This window comes from Ovis canadensis, chromosome 9 (genome assembly GCF_042477335.2).
Source record: "Ovis canadensis isolate MfBH-ARS-UI-01 breed Bighorn chromosome 9, ARS-UI_OviCan_v2, whole genome shotgun sequence".
In the NCBI taxonomy this organism is placed as follows: Eukaryota; Metazoa; Chordata; class Mammalia; order Artiodactyla; family Bovidae; genus Ovis; species Ovis canadensis.
The window spans coordinates 42915852-42930483 of NC_091253.1; the positions used below are offsets into that span (position 1 = coordinate 42915852).

Consider the following 14632-nt stretch of genomic DNA (forward strand, 5'->3'; position numbering starts at 1 on the left):
TGCTGGGTCTGAGCTCTCTCACTGGGCATCGGGCCAGGCGCCCTCCGACCGCTTTCCGACTGTGACATCGGCGAGTGACCATCCAGGTGTGTCTGGCTCGGATTCACAACCCCTTTGCTGTGCTGCACCGTAAGTCAAGGTCTGAATTTTGTTTTGCGCTCCGTGCGGGGATGTCTTGGGTGGTGAGCGTGACGCCAGGTCCTCAGGGAGGTCTGGGAACCTGGGGGATGCAGGAATGAGCAGGCGTGGATCCGGACGACAGCTGCGCAGGAAGGGAGGGTGAGGGGCTTGCTCTCAGGTTGCCAGTCCTTTTGCTCTGATGCCAGAAGGGAGTCTGCAGCAAGATATCTTCAAGGTTTTGATGATGTTACTGAGAGCAAGAGGAACTTGTAATAATTATTTATTTTTTTCCCTTCCCTGCTCATTCTTGAGGTAGGCGCGGAGGCTGTCAGTCGAATATGGGGAAAACCCCCTAGCAATTTTTTAAGCTGGATAGAGTCAACCTTCCAAATAAAGACATGCTGACAAAGGACAGTGGCTCTGGGGTACAACCTGAATTTGCTTTTCTGGAAGAATATCCCAGCAAAATGAATCTTTTACTTATTTGAAAGACAAGTTTTTTGACTGCAAACAAAGGCTAATTTTTACATCTTTACTCTGAGAGAAGTTTCTGCTTTTAACACAGATAAGACACCCTGTTTGAATTAAGACAGTAACAAGGGTTAGTTCAGCCAGAAGGAAAAGGTTGTATAATATTCTCCAACATGTCACTTGTTTCACTTCAGAAGCAGTAATTCTTTTTAGTACGAATTATTTTATAGTGTGTGTACTATCATTGTGAAATGGAAAGCAGAAAAATTCTACCGACCATGAGTAATGATTCCAAATCAGGTCTCTGATTCTGTTTTCTTTTTTCATTTGTTATGGAATGGAAGACTGGGATGCTGTTTGAATCCAGAGTCAAGGATGCTTGAGGAAGGCAGGCACTGTGTTATCCTGAAGCAGATTCCTTGAGAACAGTAACTAATATGAAATTAGAGTGATTGTGAGTTTTCCAGTTAATGGCTAACTGGTATTCCCATGCATAGTCTTGTCGGGCAGGTGTGGCATTTCTAATAGGATTGTAGGGAACGAATAGGGGTGGATGTATTCGGATACATTCACTGTGAGACCTTAGGGACTTGTCAGATGTCAGATATGGCAAATACTTAGTCCATAGAGATTGTTGGGGTGCTCATCGTAGAGACAAGCAGCTGAAAGAGTGGTAGTGGTTAATAGGAGAAGCTGCTGGCCCCTCTTGTGTCTACCAGGTGTGCTGAACAGACACCCTGCTGGCCCATCTGGTGTGTCCATGCATCTCTGCACACTTCATGAGCCAGAAGCTTCTTAAGCACCTTTGGGGAGCAGATCAATTCTTCCTTCACAGCTTTCAGGCCTAGGTCCCACCATCCATGTTCCCTCAAAGTGGAAGAGCCGCTGGAAGGCAGTATGACAGAAGCCTGATTAGGAGTCAGAGCTGTCCTACCAGCAGAAATCCCGAACCTGCCAAGAAACCATGGTGAGGCGTCCTGCTCCCACCCTCGCCCCCAGGTCTTTCTTCTGTGTTATTCCTTTAGCCAGAACTTTACAAGTGCGTCATAGCATCTCCCTAGTATCTCAGAGGGTGGGTTGTGGAACTGGCCTCACACCCGTACAGTCTTGCAAATCTTTCTCAGGGAAAGCAGGTATTTATCAGAGGTGTGTTTTGTCCACATGTTGGCCAGCTTCAGAGCATTCTCTACATTCTTGTGCCTTTTTGAACTTAGTATTTTTATACCTTAGAACAAGCTGTGGGCCTGATGGAGTCTGCTGAGTGTGTTTTGAGACTGGTTGTGATTTCTGTTCTTAGGTTTAGTTGCTTGTGTGAAAGAGATGCGGGACTGCGTCCCAAGGGCTTTTTCTGAGTGAAGCAATTAAGCCTGAACAGTTACCTCATATCAAGTCAATCAGTAATAGAATAATCAAAAACTGGGCTCACTCTGTGCTGTGTAAGAAATAGCCAATGAACTGTCCAGAGTTCGAACAGCTTTGGGATGGATACTTTTGTGGATACAATGGTGTATTAGAGTGATTATGAGTGTTTCCTTTAATTTTGTGTGCAAAACAGCCTCCTCTTAGACTCACAATTAACTGAAGTTTTGCCATGATAAAGAGCTTGAATGTCAAACTGATGACAGTATTTCACTTAATGTGGACCTTTTGTAATGGAGGCATTTGGAAACTGTGGGAGATGACGTCACAGAATCGATTTCCAAGTATATTGCAAATCTACTATGAAATTACTTTAATGAAAGGAAAATATAGAGGTTACCTATCTACATAATTTATATCCAGTTGTACCAGTTTTAGGTTGTAGGGAGAGTGCTGAGAAGTTCTGGGGGGACTGTAGCCAACCTTTTAGACAGGTGACCATCTCTAACCACTTTCTCTCCCCCCTTCTGCTCCCCACAGCCCTCTGACAGCATGGAGCTGTCTCCCCACTCCAGGACTCCCACCTGTCCTTCCCCCTGTCCCCTAGGACAGCTCTTCAGAGAGGTGAGTAAATCGTTATCTGCCTGGAGACCATTCTGTTCCAGCACTTCCCACAGTGAGTGATGGCTCTCTGATATGTCTACCCACTGGAATGTGAATCACATGATCCTGCTTTCCCCCCATATTTGTGTCTGTTTTATCTCTGAATCCCTGTGTCTGTCCGCTGTCACCCTTCTGCAGTTCGTAGCACAGCCCATGCTCCGTGGTCCACACTTAGGGAGAGGGAACTGGGAGTTCCTGAGCAGGTGGAGCCTGGAGCCCTTCCTCGGCAGCGCCTATCCTGGAGAATGCCAAGAAGGGACATTAAAGGGCTGGGGAGTGAGGAAGACATTTTCCTGAAATACATACTCAACACTCACTGCTATTAACACATTTCTGGTAACTTTTTGGAATCTTAAGCAAGTGAGTGGTGGGGAGGCCAAATGCCTGAGGTTTACTGAGGGTGGCATCAATTCAGTTCAGTCAGTCAGTCGTATCTGACTCTTTATGACCCCATGGACTGGAGCACCCCAGGCCTCCCTGTCCATCATCAACTCCTGGAGCTTGCTCAAACTCATGTCCATTGAGTTGGTAATAGCATCCAACCATCTCATCCTCTGTCATCCCCCTCTCCTGCTTTCAATCTTTCCTAGCATCAGGGTCTTTTCCAATGAGTCAGTTCTTCACATCAGGTGACCAAAGTATTGGAGTTTCAGCTTCAGCATCAGTCCTTCCAATAAACCAGTTCAGTTCAGCTCAGCTCAGTCGCTCAGTCATGTCCGACTCTTTGCGACCCCACGAATCACAGCATACCAGGCCTCCCTGTCCATCACCAACTCCCGGAGCTTACCCAAACTCATGTCCATCGAGTCAGTGATGCCATCCAGCCATCTCATCCTCTGTCGGCCCCTTCTCCTCCTGCCCCCAATCCCTCCCAGCATCAAAGTCTTTTCCAGTGAGTCAACTCTTCACATGAGGTGGCCAAAGTACTGGAGTTTCAGCCTTAGCATCAGTCCTTCCAATGAACACCCGGGACTGGTCTCCTTTAGCATGAACTGGTTGGATCTCCTTGCAGTCCAAGGGACTCTAAGAGTCTTCTCCAACACTACAGTTCAAAAGCATCAATTCTTTGGCGCTCAGCTTTCTTCACAGTCCAACTCTCACATCCATACATGACTACTGGAAAAACCATAGCCTTGGCTAGATGGACCTTTGTTGGCAAAGTAATGTCTCTGCTTTTTAATATGCTATCTAGATTGGTCATAACTTTCCTTCCAAGGAGTAAGCATCTTTTAATTTCATGGCTGCAATCACCATCTGCAGTGATTTTGGATAAAATTCAGGACTAATTTCCTTTAGGATTGACTAGTTTGAGCTCCTTGCAGTCCAAGGGACTCTCAAGAGTCTTCTTCAACACCACAGTTCAAAAGCATCAATTCTTCAGCACTCAGCTTTCTTTATAGTCCAACTCTCACATCCACACTTGTGCCTTAAAATTGTGCCATACACGTCCACCTTGTGCCATGAGGGTTGCATGCCTTAAAATCAGCTTATTAGGACCCCCCACAAAATCCTGCTAAGATTGTGATTGTGATTGCATCACATCTATACAGAAATTATGCAGAGTACATCATGAGAAACGCTGGGCTGAAAAAAGCACAAGCTGGAATCAAGATTGCCGGGAGAAATATCAATAACCTCAGATATGCAGATGACAGCACCCTTATGGCAGAAAGTGAAGAGGAACTAAAAAGCCTCTTGATGAAAATGAAAGAGGAGAGTGAAAAAGTTGGCTTAAAGCTCAACATTCAGAAAACGAAGATCATGGCATCTGGCCCCATCACTTCATGGGAAATAGAGGGAGAAACAGTGGAAATAGTGTCAGACTTTATTTTGGGGGGCTCCAAAATCACTGCAGATGGTGACTGCAGCCATGAAATTAAAAAAAGCTTACTCCTTGGAAGGAAAGTTATGACCAACCTGGACAGCATATTAAAAAGCAGAGACATTACTTTGCCAACAAAGGTCCATCTAGCCAAGGCTATGGTTTTTCCAGTAGTCATGTATGGATGTGAGAGTTGGACTGTGATGAAAGCTGAGCGCCAAAGAATTGATGCTTTTGAACTGTAGTGTTGGAGAAGACTCTTGCGAGTCCCTTGGACTGCAAGGAGATCCAACCAGTCCATTATGAAGGAGACCAGTCCTGGGTGTTCATTGGAAGGAATGATGCTAAAGCTGAAACTCCAGTACTTTGGCCACCTCATGTGAAGAGTTGACTCATTGGAAAAGACTCTGATGCTGGGAGGGATTGGGGGCAGGAGGAGAAGGGGCCGACAGAGGATGAGATGGCTGGATGGCATCACTGACTCGATGGACGTGAGTCTGAGTGAACTCCAGGAGTTGGTGATGGACAGGGAGGCTTGGTGTGCTGCAGTTCATGGGGTCGCAAAGAGTTGGACATGACTGAGCGACTGAACTGAACTGAACTGATGTCTTAACGGTGTCAGTTTTTCTGATCCATGGACATGGTTCAGTTCAGTTCAGTTTAGTTCAGTTCAGTCAGTCAGTCGTGTCTGACTCTTTGCGACCCCATGAATCACAGCAGGCCAGGGCTCCCTGTTCATCACCAACTCCCGGGGCTTACTCAAACTCATATCCATTGAGTCGGTGATACCATCCAACCATCTCATCCTCTGTAGTCCCCTTCTCCTCTTGCCCCCAGTCCCTCACGGACATGGTAGGTCTTTCTATTTAGGTCTTCATTAGTTTCTCTCAGCATTGTTCTGAGGTGTTATGTGTACACATCCGAGCACCTATTGTTACATGTATTCGTAAGTATTTTTGATGCTAATATAAAGGCAATGTTTAATATTGCAGTTGTTCTTTGATAGTACATACAATATACCTGATAATTGTATACTGACCTTGTGTGCTGTAACCATGCTAGACTCATATATTCTTCTACTAGAATTTTTTGTAGATTATTTAAGTTTTTCTGCATTGATGCTCATGCTCTCTACAAATAGGGGCATTTTTACGTCTTGTTTTCCGGTCTGCATGCCTTTTAAAATCAACACTGGGCACATCCCTCCAGCACAGGGGGCAGCAGGCAGGCCTGCTTTCGCCCTTCCAGTGTGCTGTGAAGAGGAGTGGTGAGAATGACCCTTGCTCTGCCTCCCGTGTCGGAGGAAAGGTGCCATTGTCTCACATCACACATGCTCTTTGCTGTAGGTTTCTCACAGATGGCCTACGTCAGAGTAGGAAGTTATCTATTCCAAATTTCCTGAGCGTGTTTGTCATCTGTGTGTTGTTGAGCTTGTACTGCTCATCTACCCGTCCCTCACCGGCAGGGTCAAGAGCACGTGTTGGGTGAGCCGCACATGACAGAAAATGCCGGCAAATCCAGAATGCCTGTCTTTGAGGAAAACAAGTGATCTTGCTCATCCTGGACGCTCACAGCGTTTGTTTGCTCCCAAGTGGTCTGAACAGTGAGCATCACTGACACACAGAAGGTCCACCTTTATCCCCTGCCCTCCTTCTTGTGAATTATTGTCAAGTAGCATTGTAAGTCACTGCTTTATAAAATTACCTACATTACAGACTTTGTTCTCCTTGAATTAACTTCGTCACTAAAGTACTTTGCCCACAAATGACCCACTTAATGGCCTGCTGTTGTCTCTAGAGCATTACTCAGGGGGATTTGTTTTGTTTTTTCACTGTGGTTGAAGTTTCACAGCTTCACATTTTATCTTCAATGTAATGTTTTTTTTTAAATTACTACTTCCTTTTATGTGAGAACATACTTCTCTGACATTTTTGTTACTGAGAGACTCACAGCATTTTGTTCTTGAAATACAGTTGATCAAACAGTGTAGGTTTAGAAGTGTTGAGATGCATTGTGATGGTTCAAAGCACACCCTTAGCGGCCCTCCTGCTTCTGTGGGGGGACCACCCTTCTCAGTGCTTTGCATCAAGATGGGACCACATTGCCAGGCCTTGGTCAGAGGGACGTGGGCAGAAGTGGGAGGGGCTGACCAGCCTGGCCACAGCACATCCCTCCTGACTCTGGAGGCAGAGGATGTGTGCTGCACCGGGTGGGTGGGGCGGAACATGTGTCGGGAGCCTGGGGGTCCGAGGTTGATCTTTGGAGGACAGACACGCCTTCTGTGGACATTGAGTAAGAAGGTCTTCAATGCTCTTCCACCCTGAAACTTGGGGTCTTGTGCTGCAGATCACCTACTCTGAACAATACATACCGTCCAGCAAAATAGTGCAGCCAATCCCCGATAGGAAGGGGATATGCTCCACTGTTTAAGGGAACATACATAGTTGTTCATGTGCACTGTCCAGTTGTGCATGCTGAAGAATGAATGGTTTATAATCTCGACATGTTGTCTCCAGGAAGAGCAAGAGTTTCCCCAACTGTTTGGCTGTTTTTTTTTTTTTCCCTCTTCCTGTGAAGTAAGAGAGCCCAAGAGAGATTTACAGATATTTCTCAAGTTAAAAAAAAGTTTGTAAAGTACTACGTTGAGTATACCCAACCTTAAATACCTTAAAAATTGTAAAGATTTTTACAATTTACTCTCCCTGTTCTACATGCTTATTTTTAATTGTCTTACGGTTTGTGTTGTCATTAGTTTGTATTTTCAACCACAGTGCACTCTTAGTTGCAGCTTCCTCTCCAACGATTCATTTGTAATCTCATAGATCAAAGAATACATTCGTTTGTGGCCATCTTTCTGCAGATCTGACGAGATCATCCTGCCGTCCTTCTCTCGATGGCAGAGCCCCGTGGGCAGAGGCTGAAGCGGCGCTGTGCTCTTCTCATGGGCTTATGCCTTTCCTGTTACCATTACCCTCAAATCAGTGTTTCTGTGAAGAAATGACTTTAACCTACTCGTCCTTTTTTTCACAGTTAGTTCGGTCAAAACCAGATAATCTAATCCATGTTAAGGGCAATGCCCGTGATGTTCTGAAAGCAGATAAACGCATACAGCAGATGAATGAAGGGGTCCTGTGTTTTCCCCCACTTCTCTGAACACTGGTCTTGGGACACACATGTGACTGTTCTACAAAAAGGAGAGCACATGGTTTTAAGAGCCTGCCTTGGAACACACGTCATCACCTAAACAACAACAAAAGCTCATTCTAATATAACAACTCGGGGTGGGGAAGTTGATCTTCCGGGTGATGCGGGAGAGCCATCGCTATTTTCCTTTGTTCCTCTGGGCACTCTGCGGGTGTCACACCTGAGCATGCAGCCTCATCACCCCCTTCAAACAGAAAACAGAACTGGTCCTGAGGGAACCTTCTGAATTGTCACCTCTTCCCCGTGGCTGCCAGGGCGTCCGCCTACCCTTCCTTCCTGTGTTAGCCAGAGGAAGTGTTTTCTCCCCGGGCAAGAAGGATACTCTTCATAACGTTTCCGAAAAGCACATCACATTCCCTTCACTTTTTTTTTTTTTCGCTTAAATCCACGTGTCCCTTGCAGTGACATCCTTGGAGCTTTGAAAGCAGGCTTTCTGTATTTTTTCCTCGCCTATTGTTTCTGAGCATCTGCCTGCCTTGAACCATATTGTGTTCCATGAGGTGATGTCATGTCCTGTGCTGAGGAGAGACCCAGTTAAACAATGAAGAGTCCCGCCAACGCTTCAGTTATGATGACATCATTCGACACGTCAGTGTCGGGTTCGAGTTTGTAGATAATTAGCTTCCTAAAATTTTCCTGCTGTTCATCATCAAGTTTCAGGACTCGGTGGGTTTCAGCCTCAAGATCAGCAGAACCTTCACTTTCTCTTTTACATCCCACCCTGGGTTTTATACTGAGTAGAAAGAGCACAGATTGCTTACATGTGGAAGGTCAGAGTCAGTGGATTCTTTCCTTTAATAAGATATGGATTTTACACATTCGAATGTACTTCCTTCAGGGAGAGCTTAGAAAGAATCAGATACCTCCTTCTTTTTGGTTCATCCCTGGTGAAATCATTTCCTGATTCCAGGGTCAGGTTCTAAACCTGGACGATCTAAGCATCTCAAGTGGTTGTTCAGGACTCATTGTATGCAAGGGGTTCAGGGACCCAGCCCGCTGTTGCTTCTATTTATTTTCCCCCGGAGTCTCCAACCAGGGGAATTCCTGTCAATGAAACTTCACGACTCTAGTGCTTCTTTGGAGTCCCCTGAAGCACGTCCATTCAGTTCAGACCTGGGAACCTATGAAGCAAAGTGTGACTAACCCTGATCTTAGAGGATGCGGTTAACGGGACAACCGCTCTTGATGACTTGGGAGAAACAGCCTAGATCATCGGCTAAGCAGCTCATCGGCTAAGCAGCCTTGTTTTATAATCTCTATGGGCTGATGGGTTGGTTTTCTGTAGAAGGCAATGCCTCATTTGAGAAGCTGGCTTTTGTGGCTGGGAGTGTAGCTTCTTCTGGGTTAGGGATGGGGTGGGACCAGCAGGAACTTGGGAGACGAGAGGAGGCAGAAATCTCAGTCAAAAGAGAGGGAGCCAGGTTAAGTCTCCTTGGGGTTGATGGAAGGATGGTTGGTATGGGGTTCTCAGGGTTTGGCTAAGAACCCCTGCATTCACTGGGGATCCTGCCATTTCTCATCAAGTCTGAGAACTTAGGTATGGCCTCTCCTCAGTGCTCTGCGAACCTTGCATTTATACAAAAATCGAGCCCAGTTGCAGAGCTTTGATTCGGTTCCGAAGTGTTTCTTCTTATTCTGGAAACCAAGTTCTTAAATGTCTCTGCTTCAAAGTCTTGTTTGAACCATGGATGTTTCTCATTGTGTGTGTGTGTCCACATAACCTGGGAATTGATGTAATTAATTGATGGGAAATATAAATGAGTCAGTCCTTATTTATATTTAAAAATGGTTCATTTCCCTGATTCTGGATCGTGAGCAAAGCTCTGGGAGGTGGAGAAATGCCATGCCGGAAGGGGACATGGAGATGCCCTTGGTGATGCCCTGAGTGTGGTCCAGGGCCCGACTCTGCAGAAGGTCTGGTGTGAGCTGAGTCCTGCTCTAGGAGGAGGACTGTGAGTTCCATATAGACAGATATACTCTGAAGCATTTTCAAGTATTCAACGCTTGCTGAAAAGATCCTCTTTGATGAGGATGTCAGGGGGCATCTCATGAAGGGGCATCCTCTCTGCCAGCTGTGGCTCCCCTACTGTCTTACTCTTATGGGGGACCTGGCTTCCCTCCCATGTGGGCGATGTGCTGAGCCTGGCTGGTCCCCCACTCCTGCTGCCCTGATTGCTGGGCCACCTTCGGGACCCAGTGAGCTGCTTGGATGGGGCCCTGATCCTTTCTCCCCGAGGCCACAGCCTTCAGAGCTTGCTGATCTGTGTGAGGGTGTCAGATAGAAGTGTTTACATTTGCAGCAGCGTTGGAAAGAAGGGAGCTGTGAAATAGTCCAAGTGTCTCTACGATGGTCACAAAATGCCTACATGTAGTTTTCTCCTTGGCTCACTCAGAGAAGCACAGGTTCCTGAGTGCCTGAGCTGGGCTCACTTGACCTCTCAGTCATTACTTCATTGCATCCTCGGCAGTGGCCTCAGGGCATTTCCTGATCTTCTCAGGGAAGAAGCCCATGACCAGGAGGATGAACCAACCAGCCAATCAGAGGGCAGGCTGGACCTGAACCAGGACTGCCCACATCCATTACATTCTCCCCAGCTCTCTCCTGCTGGATGCAAGATCGGAGGCTTAGACCCCTCTGCTGGCCCCGTGTGGTGTGGACTGACTCCTTCATGGCTCAGCTGAGCCCAGGGGACATCCCATAAAGCTCTGCGTGCACACACTCTTCTCTCCTTTGTACTGTTAGTTTGGACATCAGGTTTTTTTTTTAATAAATTTATTTTTAATTGAAGGATAATTGCTTTATGGTGTTGTTTTCATTTCTGTCATACATCAACATGAATTAACCATAGGTGTACATATTTCCCCTCCCTTTTGATCCACCTCCTACCCTTTCCCACCCCTCTAGGTGGTCACAGAGCCTCAGCTTGTATTCCCTGGGTCGTGCGGCAAATTTCCATTGTTTATCTGTTTTATATACGGTGGTGCGTTTGCTTCCATGCTTCTCCCTCCAGTCATCTCGCTCTCTCCTTCCTCTCCCCCAACCTGTGTCCCTAAGTCTGTTCTCTACGACATCAGTTTCCTTTTTTTTTTTTGATTCCTTTTTTTTTTGATTCAAGTTCCTCAATAACTGTTCCTGGGAAATCTGCCCATCTCTTAAGGGGCTCCCTCCTGGGGCCAGTTCTTTTCGCCACCTCCCCATGGCGACAGGCTTGCAGCCAGGCACGGGGCTGCTTTTGCCAGACCTTGGCCTTGGTCTCCCCTGTGGGTGGGTTTGTGCCACCTCAGGAACTGCGACATAAGATATCCTGGGAGTCACATGTCCTTTTCCAGGAGCTGGGGTGGACAGGCTTCCTGCCCTGGACCCAGTTCTGTGGGTGGAGGGAAATTCACATGATGGGGGCTCAGGTCTGAGGGGTCCCATGGAGCGGAGCCACGCATGGCTGGGAGCCCATCCCGGCTCCGAGGGAAGCAACCATGTCAGTCTGAACCTGGCAGGTGTTACTGGTCTCTGCCCATGCAGTGGGCGGGTGGTATTCTAGGACCTGCTGGACACCAGCCATGAGTCAGAGGGCCACATGTAGAGCCTGAACGGCATCACAGGGCCAGGGTCAGGGGAGAGGCCTCCCAGGACCAGGTGAAGGCATGTGCGGGCACCGCAGGGAGGGGAGCAGACACCTGAGGCCCGAGTACCTGGGGGAAGCTGTTTGGAGGTCTGGGCTGCCGCCAGGCTGAATCAGCTGTGTCCATGGACACCTAGACCAGTCTCTGTGGCTGAGAACCATGGCCAGCTGTCTGTTCCCAGGTCTGTGCTTGGTGATCTGGGCTCAGCTTGGCTCAGTATCCTCTGTGGGTCTCCTGGGAAGTGATGATGGTGGCCCTGAGGGTGCGAGGTGGCCTTGCTCTTGGCTGGTGCTGCCTCCAGGGGAGGTGACTTCTTCTCCCCCAGGAAGGAGGCTCAGCCTCGTCCTGTGGGAAGAGCTGGGATGGACACTGCTTCGAGGCTGCTCCTCCTCCAGCCCCAATCCCCTGTCACAGCAGGTCCGCTGCAGCGTGACTCAGGGAAAGAGAAGTAGCATCTCTTTCTGGGGGACATGGCTCTGTGGGACAGCGGGAGGCAGGAGGCAGCCTGTGGCCTCCAGCGGTTCTGTGGGATGTACTTCCGGGGGTCTCAGCCAAGAGTATCAGGAAACCTCCGAGAATGGTTGGAGATGGATCTCTGGGAGACTCTTATGTAACGGGGCAAGCTGAGCTGAGGCTGCCTCTCACTCCAGGGCTGTGTCCAGAACTCCCAGGCACTGGGCTGAGGTCCCTTCTCTGTGGCCGTGATGCAGAACCGCTCTGTGGGGAGAGGACTGAGGCCTGAGCCGTCCAGTGACTCCCAGGGTGGCACACACGGCTTGGAGCCTGAGCCTCGCGGGGACCCCATGGCCGGGGAGCCATGAGGTCACAGCGTCGCCCTAGGGACACGCTTGCTTCCTCTCTCTCCATGGCTGGTGTGGAGAAAGGAACTGCTAAAAATAACCGGGAGAGAGAGCCAGAGGAAGGGCCGGGAGGCAGTCCCCGTGCTTTTACTAATATGGACTTTCTCGGGCTCAAGGAAGTACTTTGTTTCAAAAATAGCTGGTGCTTTTCCAGGAGGAGCAGAGGTGGTGAGCGGGCCCTGCTGCCCGTGAGCCTTGCTGCTGGATCCTGCCCTATGCGGCCCAGATGTGGGTGCCCAGGGCCGGGACAGAGACCAGCGGGATGGGAGTTCCACCCCTTCCCATTCCACCCCTTCTTCTCCCAGGGGTGGAATCCAGGGCGTTGAGCATCTGGAAACACAGCCGAGGGCCCAACAAGCCAGTTAAGGATAAAGACTGTGAGCTTGACAGCATTGGAGTTTGGCAGCATTTATAATGAGGGAAGCGTGTTGTGACAGGTAGAAAGCTGGAGGTGGAGGGTAGGCACCCGAAAGGTGGCAACGGGGCATCTCATCTTGCTTTTGAGGGTCAGCTGCAGTCACTGAGGACTGACCGTGTGCCGGACGCCACTCTTCGCATCCTGCCTGTCCTGGAGCGTCTGAGCCCAGGTGGGCCCAGGGAGGCAGGTCCCGTTCTCCTCTCAGAGCTGTGCTGGAGGGACTCGAGGGTCAGTTGCCATTTTCATGCTGGAGCGAAGGGTGAGCGCCACTTCGGAGTGTGCTTTCCTAGCGCCCTGGCAGCTGTTTCTGTGTCTGTGCTCGTGTGTGAGTGCAGTGCACACTCGTGTGATGTTTCTGGCGGGCCTGCAATGGCTGGCTGAACTGCAGTTGCCGTTTCGTAGGCTCTCCTGTCCCCAGGGGCCATTTGTCCGCCGGTGCTGGTGCCTCATCTGTCACTTGCCACTTCTTATCGGCTCGCGGCCCCTGGACAGCTATTTCCCCTGGAAGATGGATGTGGACAGTGCTCTCTGGGTGGAGAATGCGGCCCCCGCAGGCCCCTTGGCCGAGAGTTCCCAGCAGACATGGATGCTGCGAGGGGAGCCCAGGAACGACGAGGCTGCTCTGCATAGGCCTGGACGCCTCAGCTGAGTGCAGATTCAGTTTATGTTATTATACGCCTTGTCAAGCAGACTTCTTCCTGCCAGAGAAGTTTAAGGCGAAGACCAGAATCTGAAAAGTAAACATCTATTTGTGAGGGTACATGAGGAATTTGATTACTTTGTGCTCTTTATCACATTGTATCTGATGTTTTACACTTGACCTCACTTCGTTGGAAGGATTCTTCTTTTTTCAAACAGATCAAAAATTCACTAGTGTTTATAGCAGAACCTCATGCACTCAGGCTGTCCCATGTCATACATCCTATGAAGCTACAATTTAAATTTCTAAACACATGGCGAATTATTTGCTTAAAATTGATAAATTGATAACACACCCAGGGCTTGTGGCTACACAGACACGTTTCTGTGCTCAGCTATGCTTTACATGCAAATCAGTGTGCTAATTACAACACAGACTTGGTCTTTCATTAATATCCTCCAACCTTCTAATGGTCAGATTATTATTAAATACATGTGCAATTCCTCAAAACATCTGACAACAAAGCACTTTAAAGTTTATTATAATCCAAAATGTTTCTATTTTACATCTTACCCCCGCCCCTGTTCCCATGGCATCCTTTATATACTCACTTTGGAATGCTTTGCAGATTTTATATTAACTATTTTCTTCTGCATCTGCTTTCTCATAAACCCTGTGATTCTGTCAGCTACTTGAAAGGCCTAGCATAGCCCTGCCTGAAGCTGTGGCTCAGAAAGCCTGTGTCTTCTTGGTCCCTGGCAGGAGCTCAGACACGGCTGTTCATTCTACCTGGGGTGTAACTTGGTTCTTCTATTTTCCAGAATAGAGTTTAAACAGTTAATGTTAATTTTTCTACAAGGTTTGGTAGCATTCTTCAGGGAAATGCTCTGTGCCTAGAGATTACCTTTGTGGGATGTTTTTAGTAACAAATTGGATTTCCCAAATAGTTAAAAGGCTATTCAAATTCCATGTGTCATAATGGGTAAGTTGTGGTAGTCTGTGCTTTTCAAGGAATTGGTCCACTCATCTAGGCTGTCACTTTCTCGTGTGTAGACTTGCCCATGTCACTTTCTTATTACCATTTTGATGACTGCAGGTTCTGTAGTAACATCCCCATTTCATGCCCTGATAGTGGAAACTCGTACCTTCTCTCTTTTTTTTCCCTGTAAGTCTTTTTAGAGGTTGGTCAGTGTTGTTGATCTTTTCAAAGAAAAAGCTTCTTGTTTCATGGATTTTCTTTACTGTTCTTATGCTTCTAACTTCAATGGTTTCTGGGCTTTCCCCTCCTTCCGTTTGTTTCATGTTTACTTTTCTAGGTGCTTGAGTGGGAAGCCTAGATCCCTGATGTGGGGATTTCCCTCTTTTCTGATATAAACATCTAGTGCTATGAATGGCCCTCCTGGCACTGCTTTAGCCACATACCACACATTTCAATATGGACCATTTTCATTTTC

The 14632-nt window shown here is 47.9% G+C and overlaps 1 long non-coding RNA gene across 1 annotated transcript in view; it reads left to right on the forward strand.

The window, feature by feature from the left end:
• The first annotated feature begins 35 nt into the window (after positions 1–35).
• The window catches only part of LOC138446194 (uncharacterized), a 73379-nt gene continuing 58782 nt past the window's right edge, over positions 36–14632 (forward strand). The window contains exons 1-2 of the long non-coding RNA XR_011259226.1: positions 36–139; positions 2491–2574. This is a non-coding gene — a long non-coding RNA (uncharacterized lncRNA). The remainder of the gene's footprint in view (positions 140–2490; positions 2575–14632) is intronic.